We start from the raw sequence: 14285 nt of genomic DNA, 5'->3' as shown, positions 1-14285 counted from the left end.
ATCGATTGATAATCACATCGTGATTGTTACAATTCTGTATTTGCTGTGTACATATCGAATATCATGTAAAAGATTTTGCTTGATTTTCACACTTCAGGTGCTCTGTTTTATATCGTTCGACAGCCATTGCCCCTGTCAGAGTGAAGCTGAGCCAAGTTGAAAGTTTTGTATTTGCTTTAACTATGAAAACAATGAGAACCGATCTTAGCATGAAATCAATAGTTTTAAATTTTACCACATTGTAAGATCAAGTACAATAAAAAATTTCCACCGTTATTTAGATCGATCATTCATTGGTCAGTTCACTTCGTGTTCTAGTTTGAAGGCTAAAACCCTTAACCTTGAACGTGCAGCATTCGCTAATCGGTAATAATCGTCTTCAAGATGTTGTCCCCCGCCAAGCCGAAGAGTGTCGGATATGACCTTTCCTCGTAGGATTCCTCCAGTTAGCGCGATATCGCTAAATGAGTAGACAATTTGTTGCATTCCCAACACATGAACGGCCAACGGCCTTCCGGAAAGGGCCACTCGATTTGTTGCAGGTGCGGGATCATCCACACCAGCAGTAGGTCACCGAACAGGTTCTCGTGGTGCGCTTCTTGAGCGGATCAGTAGATCAGATCTGCGAAGGGCGGCGCGTCTTCGTTCGAGCGTACCTTTGCTGGTTGGATGACCGTAGGCATTGCAAAATTCAGCTGATAGCGACGACGACGGCGACGACTACGACGACGCGATGGTGAAACAACCTCCACCATGATCTGATCCGTAAGCAACAAGGTGCATTGTGCGAGAGGCAAGTTTTCCGATCTTGATCCGTGCAGCGCACGGTCGAGTGAGGTAACATGCGTGTGTCGCGCGTTTTTTTGTCAAAATAACCGAAAATTTGGACTATCGAACTGGCTCGGATTATGACTAGACTGGAGGCAGCGAACGCGGTGGTGAGTTGCGTTGTCAGTCGAAGGCATGTCGGTTTCTTTCGGCTGGAATGGCACCCGGCACCTCACTAGAAAGAGATAGCAAACGTAGCACGACTGGAGCCTGAGTTTTGCTGAACTTTTTTCGAATCAGTTCGAGTTTGAATTTGGACGGCGCGAGTCGAAGTCGCGATAAGCATCGAGTCGCAATTCACAGTTTAGTTCGATTGTCCCTTTTCGGAGTTCTAACTCTAGTTCCTAGTGCTAAGGTGAATTCGCGACGTGACTTCTGTATGGTTTCGTGGTGTTACACGTGACGGCTCTTCCGCGGTGGCAAGTGGTCAGGTAGTGGCAGCATTTATATTTTTTTTGTTGATAACGGGTGCGACCAGCAGTGCATAATAAGTTGTTGATCGTTGGAATTAGTAGTGAGTAGCTCCGCTTGTGCAATCCTTTTTCTAGAATATTTAGATTTGCAAAATTGTTTGTTTGAACTGTGCAATGAATTCGTTGTGAATACCGAAAATAATTCAACGGCAATTATTTAGAGAGTGAATAAATTTGGCACCTAGTACCGATGCATGGTTTTATTTGCGATAGTCACTGGAATAAGGTAAATTCGGAAGAAACTCGTTGGTTGGCAAGACAGTCATCCAAACGACCATTCCGATTGGTGATGGGACAAAGTACCTAGGATTATCGAGGCAAGATCGATTGTGACTCCGAACCATAAGAGCATGGGCAGTTTTGCCATTTCTGGAACTTTTGTGTTATTAGATAAAGGACAAATGAGAATTTTCAAGGCCCTAATATTTCTGCTGGCCCAAAACGAGTCAAGAAGGTGTTATAAAATGTACGTTAAACCAACTTTTAAGAAAATGATTCTGAAATGTTTGATGTAGTCGAAATAATCACGTTTCCTATTCGTAAGAGAATGCTCGAAGTCCGAATACTGTAAGTTGTTCAACTCAAGAGTGGTTATATAAAGTGCTCACACAATATGGGTAGGATAGTCGAACAATTACGCTTTCGGCAAGTGTTCAAACAAGGTGATGCATCGGATATATTCAAGATGGAATCGGCAAACTGATTCTTTCGGATAGTTCTAACTCTAAATTTTATCAATAAATTTTTAGCTTGAATGTGGCCAGCCTGGGCGGATAGTCCAATGCAAAGAATCGTTCAAGTTTGCTCTCATGTGCTTGGCACGGGCTAAAATAAGTTGAAACAAGACGCGTTAACAGGTGTGCCAGTTTATAATGCCGGATCGCATGAATAAAAATACAAGATACTTTGCTCGACGGAGTTACCTTCGGAAGCTACGTATTATTTCCATCTCTCCAACAACTCACCAATACCACGTCAAACGTTCATTTTCTAAAACCTTTTTGCCTGATCCCACTAAATGAACAGCATCTTTTTCTTTTCGAAGCGATTGGTTTTGTAGTTACTGACGATGTTTGGTCAAGGGTCGACCTCTGATTTGCTGCGCTAGGGGTTTTTAAAAATATGTAGATTCATTTCTTATCTCTCGTCCCGAACTGGTGCAGAAAACCCTTCGTTTCACACCGAGAAAGGAAAAGCGCAATTGCCTCACCGTTTTTCGGCTTTATCTACTGTCTATCATTCAGCTCATGAGGAAACTAGTTTTTCGCCTGCTGAATCTTTCCTATAACCAGTACACAATCAAAAAATGGCAGGGCGACTAAAGTTAAACCTCTCCGCCATTTGGTTTTCAGTTTGGGTATAGTTTTCGTTCAACTATCATGGCAATTCGACATGTTAATTTTTTTTCGGGTGTATGGTATTTGCCTTTTACAATGAAATCGGTAACATGTTCACTTCAGCAAATGTATCCCAAGTTACAATTTTTGTTATGGTAGCGTATTTGTGACAAAATTTCAAATGATTGTTACCAAAATCTAACAACTTGTGTGATTCCAAAAGTGCACTTTTGACGAGTGACTTGCGTCATATTGGAGATGGGTTAAAAATAATTTAAAAGTTGAAAAGTCCTTCTAAAATGAAATTCACGCTTGACGTAAATTCAAGCATGCTGTAATTTCTACGGTGATGACACACCATTATATCTATTAACATGTAAAAATAATTTTTGTGTATGTTTCGATGTAAACTTCAACTAAATTTACTGTGAGGTTAATGATATGACGTACCTTTGCATGCTTTGAATTGTAAATTTAAGCAAATAACGACGCTTCTTTTATGTGCATCTATAAAAATGTAAATTTACACGACTTTTTCCAAGTATACATCTTTCCACAACAAGAAAATAACTTGTTGTCAAGTAATAATAAAAACCTGTTTTAATCCACCTAGTGGTGTAATGATGCCTTTCTCATATCAATCATACTATCATATATAATACTGTGGTATTCTTCAAAATAATTTTCTTCGATTCTTAAAAGAATAACCGAAATCGGTTTGTTTGACCGTCTACTGATAAAAACTATCAATTGTAAAACATTTGAGGTCGATTTAAAAATTTTTTAAGGTTTTTCCCCATTTTCAGTGATGGTATACAATTTTGAACCCACTTTACCCTATATTTCCGGATTCGGAAGTCGGATTCGCATGAAATTTAGAAATTACGTATGGGACCACAGGACCTTTCAATTGAACCTAAGTTTGTGAAAATCGGTCGCACCATCTATGAGAAAAGTAAGAACATATATTTTCTTTTTTTTGCACATTTTACCCCATAACTCTCGAACCGGAAATCGGATCCAAATAATATTCAGGAATTTTTTATGGGACCTCAAGACCTTTCATTTGAATCTAATTTTGTGAAAATCGGTTCAGCCATCTCTGAGAAAAGTTAGTGCACGTATTATCACAATTTTTTGCACATTTTACCCCATAATTCCGGAACCGGAAGTCGGATCAAAATGATATTCAGGAATTTTGTATGGGACCACAAGGCCTTTCATTTGAATCTCCATCTCCGAGAAAAGTTAGTGCAAAAAAACGTTACATACACTCATACGCACATACACATACATACATACATACACACACACATATACATACAGACATTTTGCGTACTCGACGAACTGAGTCGAATGGTATATGACACTCGGCTCTCCGGGCCTCGGTTCAAAAGTCGGTTTTCACAGTGATTGCATAACCTTTCTATATGAGAAAGGCAAAACGCAGCATAGTATTGGAAAATACAAACTTGATAGGATGTACTAATTTTACAACGATTTTTAAACTGTAGAGCCAAATTCATTTTGAATTAACTGTTTTTTATGCACTCACAATCAAAATATGTTCTTAAAGGTATGGAAAACAGCCGTAAAATTTCTCTACGTTACAAATATCGTTTTCGCTTGATGTCAGTTTCGAATCAGATTCTTACAGCGGGTTTTTTCACACCTCGTTGCTAGTTTCGAACCCAACACAATTTTGTGAAAAGTGTGTGTTTGAGAAAAACACCCGAAAACGACATTACAGTAGTCGTCTCACATACGAAAACCATTAGTTAGAGTGAGATTTTATCGTAATTTGATGATTGGAAGTAGAGTAATCGGTAAAATAATATGGTTACTCTACTAATGAGATGACGATTGGTACAATAGTCCTATGGTTTTCTACGTGTTTGTGGCAGTGGATGAAAGAGAAATGTCTGTTCAGTAAAAAACAAAAAGAAGAAGAAATGTCTATTCAGTCAAAAAGTAGTTTTGAAGAAAGCTTTATTTACGTTTCATGCACTTTATTTACGTTTCATGCACTTCTTGGGACTCCATAATGTGTTCGCAATACTGCAGTTTCGTAATCATTACGTCGCGAAAATCAACCGGTAGCTATCAGAACCAATGTAGAAATTGAATGTTATAGTCCTGTAAATAATATATATGTAACTGCTATATCAACTCACAGTAACGATTTGCACATACGCTTGCCTGTGTTTATAATGGTTTTGTAACAGCGAATAAAACTATTTTCAACTAGAAGCTAAAAACATTGCAGTTATTAACTATATGTTTTGGAATAAGTACCGATAACTTATAAATGCTAATAAGTTCAATATGACAAAAAGGTGAACGAGTAATGTAATAAACATAACCGGAGGACGTGCATACACATAAAACTGACACACGGACAAAACTTTGCTACTGTTGTCATGATTACAAAATCTGAATTGTAATCGTTTCATCTTTTCGTGAAATCATGAAAATTATTAACGATTTCATGATGAAAAGGATCCAAATTATGAGCAATAACTCATCTCCCGCGAAGTATCATAATCTGAATATGCATTACTTTCGGAATGTCTCTCTCGAAACTCGTAAATCCAATTTTCTTCCTGGATATCACTTCAAACAATATGAATCTAGTGATAATAGGATAGCTTGTTGAAGCACAAGTACTACTTAAATTGTTTGCTTGTTTCAGAGAAATACTAATTCAGTAATAGAAATCAATTGTGTTAATTGATTAATGCACCTATAAGAAATTGTTGTTGAAGCTCTCAATTGGTTGTAATATACGTCTGATTCCTTAAAAACGAGTTATAAATAAAAACGCGGTGAGCGACACTCCTGCGCACCATGATGGAAAACTACTAAACGAAAATAATTAAAATTAATAAAATAATAAAATAATCATTCTTCTTCTTTCCGATGCCGTGTTCGGTTTCTCTCTCCTATTTGAAAGATTTTGGGAAAACCTTTTTTAATTCAATTAGTGGCGTAATAATGCCTTTCTCATGTTACTTATAGTTTCAAAAATATCGCTAGAAGATTCTGTCAAGAGCTTTATTTTCAATTTTCAAGAAAACTCCCGATTAACTGTGTAGAATGGTATGGAAGGCTTGGCCTGTGTCTACAAGTGATTGCATAAACTTCTATATGAGAAAGGTAAAAAGTTTACTTTTGTAGAATAGAATCGTTATCAACATTGTGTGATAATACTAACAAGAGGGTACAAATTAAGTAAAATAGAGTATCAAAGATGGTAAACACTACAAATGGTCCCATCTGCTAATAGCGGTTTATCTATATCAAGTTTTCTTGCAATTATTTTTATTTTATAATTTTTTTCTTTATGTTTTCTAAAATTTCTTCTGATAAGATGGAAAGATGGTTACCTTGAATATAATGTAAGATAGTAAAAAGCAATAATTGCCAATTACATTACAATAAACGCTACCTCTTAACAAAGAGTAGCTGTGTTTTTCAAATTCGATTTAAAGACCTTTTCATTTCATTTCATTTTCGAATATAGTAACATTTTTGATATTAATAAATACTTGTAGCTGTCTTCAATGCTACATCATAAATCTTTCATTCAGTCTTGAAACTCCAAGAAAGCCTACTGAAAACCATTAAAAGATCATGCTCCTGCGAGTGGACCATTCATTCATTTATAAAGCAAAGTGAATCTGTTTCAAAGTGATTCAAAATTCAAGAAAATGTTTAAACCAACTTTACGATCAACATTGAATTCATTCGGATGGAATGAATTCTGCAATGGATAAATTGTCATATTGACAATATTTTTCTTGAATATATTTGTGTCATGTCAGTTTTGACTGCAATCAGTAAGAATATCGTAGATTTTAATTATGAGTTTGAGGCTTTTTCTGAATGTGAAAATTTCAAGAAATTCTCATTTTATCATGAATGTACAGACAAAAGTAAGAACAAATAAAACTAATCTAATATAACTAATCGCCATGAAATAAATGCGGTTTTTTGCGAAAGTCTCCATGATTTTTTGTGATTCATTATTCTTGTTTTTATAAATCTATGTTGTTATTTCAAAATCTATGCATATATTCTCATTATGAATCATAAAAGTAATGTTTTGAACAGAATATTTGAAAGCAACATTGAAAATGTTTCATTCCAGTACAAGTTGTTTAATTTTGCCTTTCTCATATAGAAAGGTTATGCAATCACTGTGGAAACCGACTTTTCTACCCAGCCCCGGAGGGCCGAGTGTCATATAGCATTCGACTCAGTTTGTCGAGTACGTAAAATGTCTGTGTGTATGTGTGTGTGCGTATGTCAGTATATAACCTTTTTTGAACCGATTTTCACAAACTATATTACATAGAAGTCCATTATAACAGAAATACGCTTGTAGCTATACTCATTAATGCACGGTGATTCATGATTCCAGGACTTTTAATCTTGTTGTAGAATCACAACATGAAATTCCATTCTTTTCCCGGAATCATGACTTGTTTTTCTCATTAATAGAATCGGAATGTGGCCCGTGCAGATTTCTTTCACACTTCCGAGTATCAATAATCGTTCGTATTAGTTGATTCATTGTATTATTTTGGCAACATTTACATAGAACTCAATTCGAATCCGGGGGCTGGATCCGAATTTAGTTACAAATCCAGATCAAGAATTCAGTTCATTTCGAAATCCAGATTAAGAATATAGTTCATGAATTTAGTTCTAGAATTCTGAATCTGAACTGGTTTTCAGAATCCATTTTCCGAATATAAATCTCGTACTGAATTCTGAGCCCATGCTTCGAACTTAATTCTAGTATGCTGGCTCTGAATTCTGAACCTGAGTTTCGGGAACGAACTCTGAAGCTGAAATTAAGAATTGAATTCTGATTCAAGAGTCAGTTCCGATCTAAAAGTTTGTTCCAGAACCAGATCTAGAATTTATATCTTGACTTTTTTTCTCAGAATTCTGCGGTTGATTTCCTGAATCAGAATTTTGGATGGGAATTTCGAACCTAAATTAAGCACTACATTCTGTTAGAAAATCAAGTCAATGAAACAAGTTCCAAAATCTAAAATTAAGAACCAGTTCTAGAATCCTTGTTTTAACTTTTGAACCGATATTTTGGAACTAAATTCCTCTAAATCTTAAATTAAGTTTTGAATTCAAGTGGATCAGAATCCAGGCTCTGAATTCAGTTCCAGAATTCAAAGGTCTATTGTTGTTGCTGTTGGTGGAATGTTCTCACCACGACGTCAAGTCCCGTCTATCGCACAAGGATGATCATATTTCTGATGGCAAGGGCATGTAATCATCATATTCGAAGCGAAAGTTACAAAGTCGAAACGGAAAATGAACTGTTTACGTAGAACTAAACAAACAAGAAATAATCGAAATTGAAATAGTCACGTTTTGCGTTTTATCACAATGGAATGTTGCGGAATTGTTATCGTTGAAACAGCAGGCAAAAAATTTCTTACACAAATTAAAATCTTTCTGTGCATGTCAGTTCTCTGTGATTAAAGCTCAAATAATAATACTGAAACCATCAGAGGTATAGCAACGAAATTTTACATTATACGTAGTTTTTCTCAATTTTTTTTCCTATTCACATGGAAATTTTACACAAAAAGAAAATGTTTTTCGTTCGTTTTTTTTTCGAGCACAGTCCTTAGTAGACCAAATTTAATACATGTTCGTTATGCATTCATCGTTAAGCTCCGAAAACTTCTAAAGTTCTAAATTTTTTAGAAAATATCGTTTTTATTGAGACTGGGTTGCAAACATTAAATTATTTCACCTGCTGCTAACTTCAATCGATCGATAAACAAAAATGCTTAGATTTGTACATTGGACTTATCATAGCTTTTACGATTTTAAAATTTCCATTAAAATGCTAATTGTTTTAGATATTTTAGAAACATGACATAATTTACTACAACAAATTTTAGCTGGATCGATTGGCTTGAGATTAAAAAAAACCTGTTTTAGTCCACCTAGTGGTGTAATGATACGTTTCTCATATTACTTCTATTTTCATAAATATCATTAGACGACTCTTCCTAAAAATTATATTTAAAACTTAATTTGAATAAAAACTGGAATTTTTTTTAGGTATAAAAAAACATAAACTTCTCAATTAGTAAAAATTAGTAAAAAAAATTGCCCAGTTAAAAATAAATTTCCCGTTTTTTCTGCTCTAAGTGGGTTTAAAGTTGTTAAGCACATCTCTAAGAAAATCAGCGCGCGCGCTTGTGTGTGTGTGAGTGTGTGTGTATGTGTGGTTACAGGACCTATTAATTAACTTAATACGGCATCCCTTCTTTTCTTATAACAACAAGACAATCGGCCACGTTAAGAGGCGGGTAGGGTCTAACACTTTTGAAAAATCATTAATTTTTCTCTATATATTTTCTTATAATAAAACATTTCAAGAATATTCTGTGAAATTTTCAAGTCTATCGGAACAAAACTTATTAAGCTATGTGCCTTTATCTTTGCTTATCTCATACGGTTAAGAAGTAAAAGCTCGGTGCACAGGCCCAAAATTTCTGCTTCGAGCTCATATCTAATCACTCACGGAGAGCGGTCTCTGCACGTGTGGCAACGGTTATCAGGACATCGAACATGTTGTGTGGTCGTGTGTGGAGTGTCTGTATTGAAGGACTTCCTTAGGGTCCGAGGTAGACCACCTGATGTTCCGGTTCGAGAATTGTTGGCTAGTCGGGATAGTTCATATATGTTGCTCATATACAAATACCTTCAGCACAACAATATACAAGTGTAATCTGTTGTATCTTGATCTGAAAGTTGTCCCTATTACTCGACTGCTACTAAGAATACACTTCACCTACAGGTTCGACACTAACATCCACCCGATTCTTCCCATCCCTCGTCTGTCCACCATCTTCATTGGAACTAATAAGATCTCTCGATGTCAACTAATTAGATCTCAGTTCGCATTCACATCTCATCCAAGTCAGTCGATAAAGTCGATGTAGTGAACAATAGAACGATCTCGAAATGAGTGAACCAAACGAACAAAAGCTACCGTCGACACGAAAGAATACAATTGTTGTTGACTTCAGACAGTGCAAAATTCGACCTTCGATACGAGAACTTGATGGTTTGCTTAAGGAGCAAATGCATCTTGACATCAAACGTGTGCATTTACTTCAATGCAATAAGACCAATAATGTTGTTTATATCCAGTTCTACCAAGAGTTGAATGCATTTCAATTCGCAAAAGACAATAACAATGTGCACTATGTGGAGCACGAGAACATTAAGTACAACATTCCAGTATATATGGATGATAGTGCTATAGAAAGGCGTGTGCATGATCTTCCCTCAAGCGTCATCGATCCTTATATTCGTAAAACTATGTCCCAATACGAAAAGATTCTCTCTATCGAAAAAGTGGAAGAATTTTTTCCCCGGTATTCTAAATGGCGTACGTTTGTTACGCATGCGCTTGAGGAGGCCTATACCTTCTTATGTGACATTCGGTCAGGATACAAGAATACCGTGCAAATCACTTGTTACCTATGACAATCAGATGGCCACATGTCAATATTGCCCAAAAGCTGTTCACTACGGTAAGCCATGTGATAACCTGGACAAGGAGACAACTACACCAAAGATCAACTCTTTTTCTTTTTTAACGACTAAGTTTAGTAGTCAATATTTCTTTTTTCTTTTTGCGATATTCTCCTAACCAGAGATGATTTTTTTGTAGAAACAGACAATGAAAATTATAGAATGATAGTACTCAAGGGAGAGCAAGGATGTGAAAATATAGAACGGAAAAGTGAGACGTGACAGAGGGTCATTTAAGCAAGCAGAAATCTTCTAGTAACTTAACTTTTACCTTCTACCAGAGGAGTTGGGCTTAGGCATCTAAACAATGCGAAACACCCAAGTCTCTGGTATGTCGGAAAGTAGTGATAAAGGTCTTTTACCATTTACTATTCGAACCGGCTCGGATAGTAAATGGTAAAAGACCTTTATCACTACTTTCCGACATACCAGAGACTTGGGTGATTCGCATTGTTCAGATGCCTAAGCCCAACTCCTCTGGTAGAAGGTAAAAGTTAAGTTACTAGAAGATTTCTGCTTGCTTGAATGACCCTCTGTCACGTCTCACTTTTCCGTTTTATATTTTCACATCCTTGCTCTCCCTTGAGTACTATCATTCTATAATTTTCATTGTCTGTTTCTACAAAAAAATGATCTCTGGTTAGGAGAATATCGCACCAAAGATCAACGGTGCTTCCTTCACACCAACTCCAAGCAACCCCAGTACACCTGTGACAGTCACCAACAACAGTGAAGCATCCCCTTCAACGAAACCATCCAACGTATCCCCCTATAGAACAAAGTACACCAGCTGCAGTTAACAACTTACCATCCAACCAACCAGCAACTAGCAACGAAATCAACAAACAATACCACCGTTGCGGCAATGAATGACAAGACGAACCGCGAACAAACTGCCCCTCAATCCTCGCAGGAGGAAAATGGAAGTTCCTCTCCACCTAGAAAAAGGGTGACAACGAGATCCAATACAAACAAATTGTATCTAAAAACTCATCTAAATCGGCCACGTAAAGCTTGTATGCAAATAGGCCTGAATAGAATATCTTTTAAATAAAAAAAAATTAGATCTTTTTGTCGAGTCATTCTACTTCCTTACCCTTGTTCCAAATCCGTTTGCTACATTTACTTTTCCCTGTTTCCCTATTCCCTATCATTCTATTTTTAAATAGTTATAAAAAATGCCCTTGGCATTGTAAAACTATAGTAGTGAATTCAAAAAAATATATGCAACGTTTGAACTAAATCAAAAAGTACAAGAAACACTACAAGTCCAAACCAAGTTGAACTACCGGACTTCGTAAGAACACATCAGCGCGTCGATGTGTGTGTTATCACGGAAACACATTTGTCACCAAAGATGTCCTTCTCAATACCAAACTACTACGCGTGAAGTTTGATGTACTTACTGGCTTTGGTACGAAATTCATCGAGTCGCTAGGAGTTCAATTGGATACGACGATCGTAAGGATAAAATTTATCGCGCATACTGCTCTAGACAGTGCTCACGAAACCAAGAGACTCAATCACAACTAAGAAATGATCTGCAGAAGTTAACAAGAGGACGAAATAAATTCATCATCGCCGGTGATATCAGTGCCAGACATCAAGCCTGGGGAAATTCCTGAAATAATCGAAATGGAGCAGTGCTGAACGACGACCTTCAAAACGGTTACTACATTATCCTGAGTCCAGACAGTTCAACGTATGTTGCCAGATCAGGGACCTGTTTATCACCAATCTTGCTGAGAACATCTCTCATTCTGTCATCATTGAAGACCTCAGTTCCTACCACTATCCTGTTGTGGTGGAAGTTGGGCCCGGTGTTGAAACCCAGCAACGTACTCGGCGTGATTATCATCGTGACGTGATTATCATCATTCAGCAGCAGTGTGGACAACAACATTAACTACGATCGCCATCCAGAATCAGCAGAGGACATCGACAGACAACTAAATGAATTTGAACGTGCCATCGTCACAGCTCGTGAACTAAACATAAGAGAAATACCAATGTTCCGTAAATCTATCACCATTGATTCTACCACTAAAACATTACTTAGGTTAAGAATTATTTATCGAAGGCAGTACCAGAGAACAGGAGTTAGGGAAAAGAAAACTTCAGCTAATAATCTAACTAATATCATTAGGCAAAGAATGAACGATATCAAAAACAGGGAATTCTCGAACCATATCAGTAAGCTCGATAATTATTCTAAACCTTTTTGGAAATTGTCTAAACTTCTTAAAAACAAGCCGAAACCGATACCACCTCTTCGTCTGGATGACTGTTTGCTCATAACACCGGTTGAAAAAGCTACTGCTTTAGGTCAACATATCGTTAGTTTCCGCCGTTTCGGTTAAGACATGGTCAGTCCTCATGAAACTACTGTTTCAGCCACTGTCGAAACTGTTGATAGAATGCCTTCTATATTTGCTGTTAATCACAGAATTACAGAAGAAGAATTGAAAAAATCCATCAAAAGGACAAAAAATATGAAAGCTCCGGGTGATGACTCTATTTTCAACATAGAGCTCAAACACCTTAGCGTTAGATTTTTCCAACATCTTGCATCCATTTTCAATCAATGTTTTGGCAAGTATCAAGTCAGGTGTATTTCGTTTTTTACTGAATGTTATTCTACTGCATTTTCTCACATTTAGTTGAAGAAGACTTTTGTTACACCATGTATAAAAAGAAAGAATTTCTTCTTGAACCTTGGCTTCCTGACTTTTCTCTATTTCTAAAAATAGTTTTATATCGTCTGCGTATATTAGAATTTTTATTATTTTTTTTAAACAACGGAAATGTCGTTAACAAACAAGATAAATAAAAGAGGACCTAAATGACATCTCTGGGAGACCCCGGAGCTGACGTGAATAGGGCTCTTAAATTTTACAATTTGTTGACTTAAATTTTAAAATTTGGCCCCTTAAATTTTACAATTTGTTGACGATTTGTTAGAAAAGATTCCAACCATTTTAGAAGACCTGGTAAGATTCCCAATTTCTGTAATTTGAACATAAGCATGGGTATGTCAACACGATCGAATACTTTGCTGAAATCTGTATAAAGAGCTTCAATGTAATTTCCCTTGTCCATAGCGGTCAGGGTATAGTGGACGAATTCAAGTAAATTAGTAGTGGTGGAACGTCCTTTGAAAAATCCATGTTGCATGTGAGTAATTCAATTTTTTATTTGACTGAACAGTTTGTTATTAACGATCGCTTCAAAGAGCTTCGGAATGCGAGAAAGAATAGCAATCCCCCAATAGTTGCATATGTTATGACTGCTTTTTTCCCATTTTTGAAAATTGGTATAAAGAAAGAGTTTTTCCACGTATCTGGAAAAACTCCAGACTGAAACGAATTATTAAAAAGCCAGCACAAAGGGGTTGCAAGATCTAATGCTATTTTTTTCATAAATATGGGTGGAATCCCATCAGGTTCGTTTCGCTCTTCGTCGTTTGCCCTGGAATAACCCTCGCCAGCTGCCTAGTTATGAAAGCCGTGGGATGCTCATCGGACTCGATACTCTACAAGTACGCCGAGATCTGTTCCGTGCAATGCTGATTGCCGATATTTTGACGAACAATATTGATTGCCCTGCACTACTTAGTCAAATCAACATCAATGTTCGCTCTAGAGCTCTTCGCAACAACAACCTCCTCAGAATGCCTCTACGTCGTACTAACTACGGAATCAACGGTGCCGTTATTGGATTGCAGCGAACCTTCAATGGCGTATCTATGGGATTCGATTTCCACTTTCCTCGTAGCAGAATAAAAGCGAATTTTTTGAATATTCTTAGAAATAATCAATAGGACTTTAGTTTGTCTGTTGATTAAAATATATATAAATAAATAAATAAATAAATATAGCTGCTAGGCAAGTAAGTAAGTCGGGTAAAAGTCGGGTAAACTTAGTTGGTCACAGATGTGTATGTAATTCCATAAATTGTCACTATTATTTTCGCTTTTATACTTTTTATGAGCTTTTTGTTATCGATTTCTTAGGTTTCTAATATGCTCGTTATACCAAACAGGAGACTTTGAATTATTTTG

At 36.5% G+C, this 14285-nt stretch overlaps 2 protein-coding genes across 8 annotated transcripts in view; one reads left to right on the top strand and one right to left on the bottom strand.

Moving 5' to 3' along the window:
- LOC131435629 (D-beta-hydroxybutyrate dehydrogenase, mitochondrial) overlaps positions 1 to 14285 on the bottom strand; it is a 205926-nt gene that overhangs the window by 144929 nt on the left and 46712 nt on the right. The gene's annotated exons all lie outside the window — the stretch shown is intronic.
- Positions 1 to 14285, top strand: part of LOC131435631 (elongation of very long chain fatty acids protein 7) — a 93425-nt gene that overhangs the window by 68608 nt on the left and 10532 nt on the right. The window contains exon 1 of one of the 4 annotated variants that reach the window (XM_058603725.1): positions 1074 to 1259. The exons of 2 other annotated variants lie outside the window; for them this stretch is intronic. The gene's annotated coding sequence lies outside the window, so the exon portion shown is untranslated. Of the gene's footprint in view, positions 1 to 1073; positions 1343 to 14285 lie in introns of those variants that run through there. One more of the 4 variants, XM_058603723.1, reaches the window with a different exon arrangement.

This window comes from Malaya genurostris, chromosome 3 (assembly GCF_030247185.1).
Source record: "Malaya genurostris strain Urasoe2022 chromosome 3, Malgen_1.1, whole genome shotgun sequence".
Lineage (NCBI taxonomy): Eukaryota > Metazoa > Arthropoda > Insecta > Diptera > Culicidae > Malaya > Malaya genurostris.
This window is presented reverse-complemented; position numbering and strand designations above follow the sequence as displayed.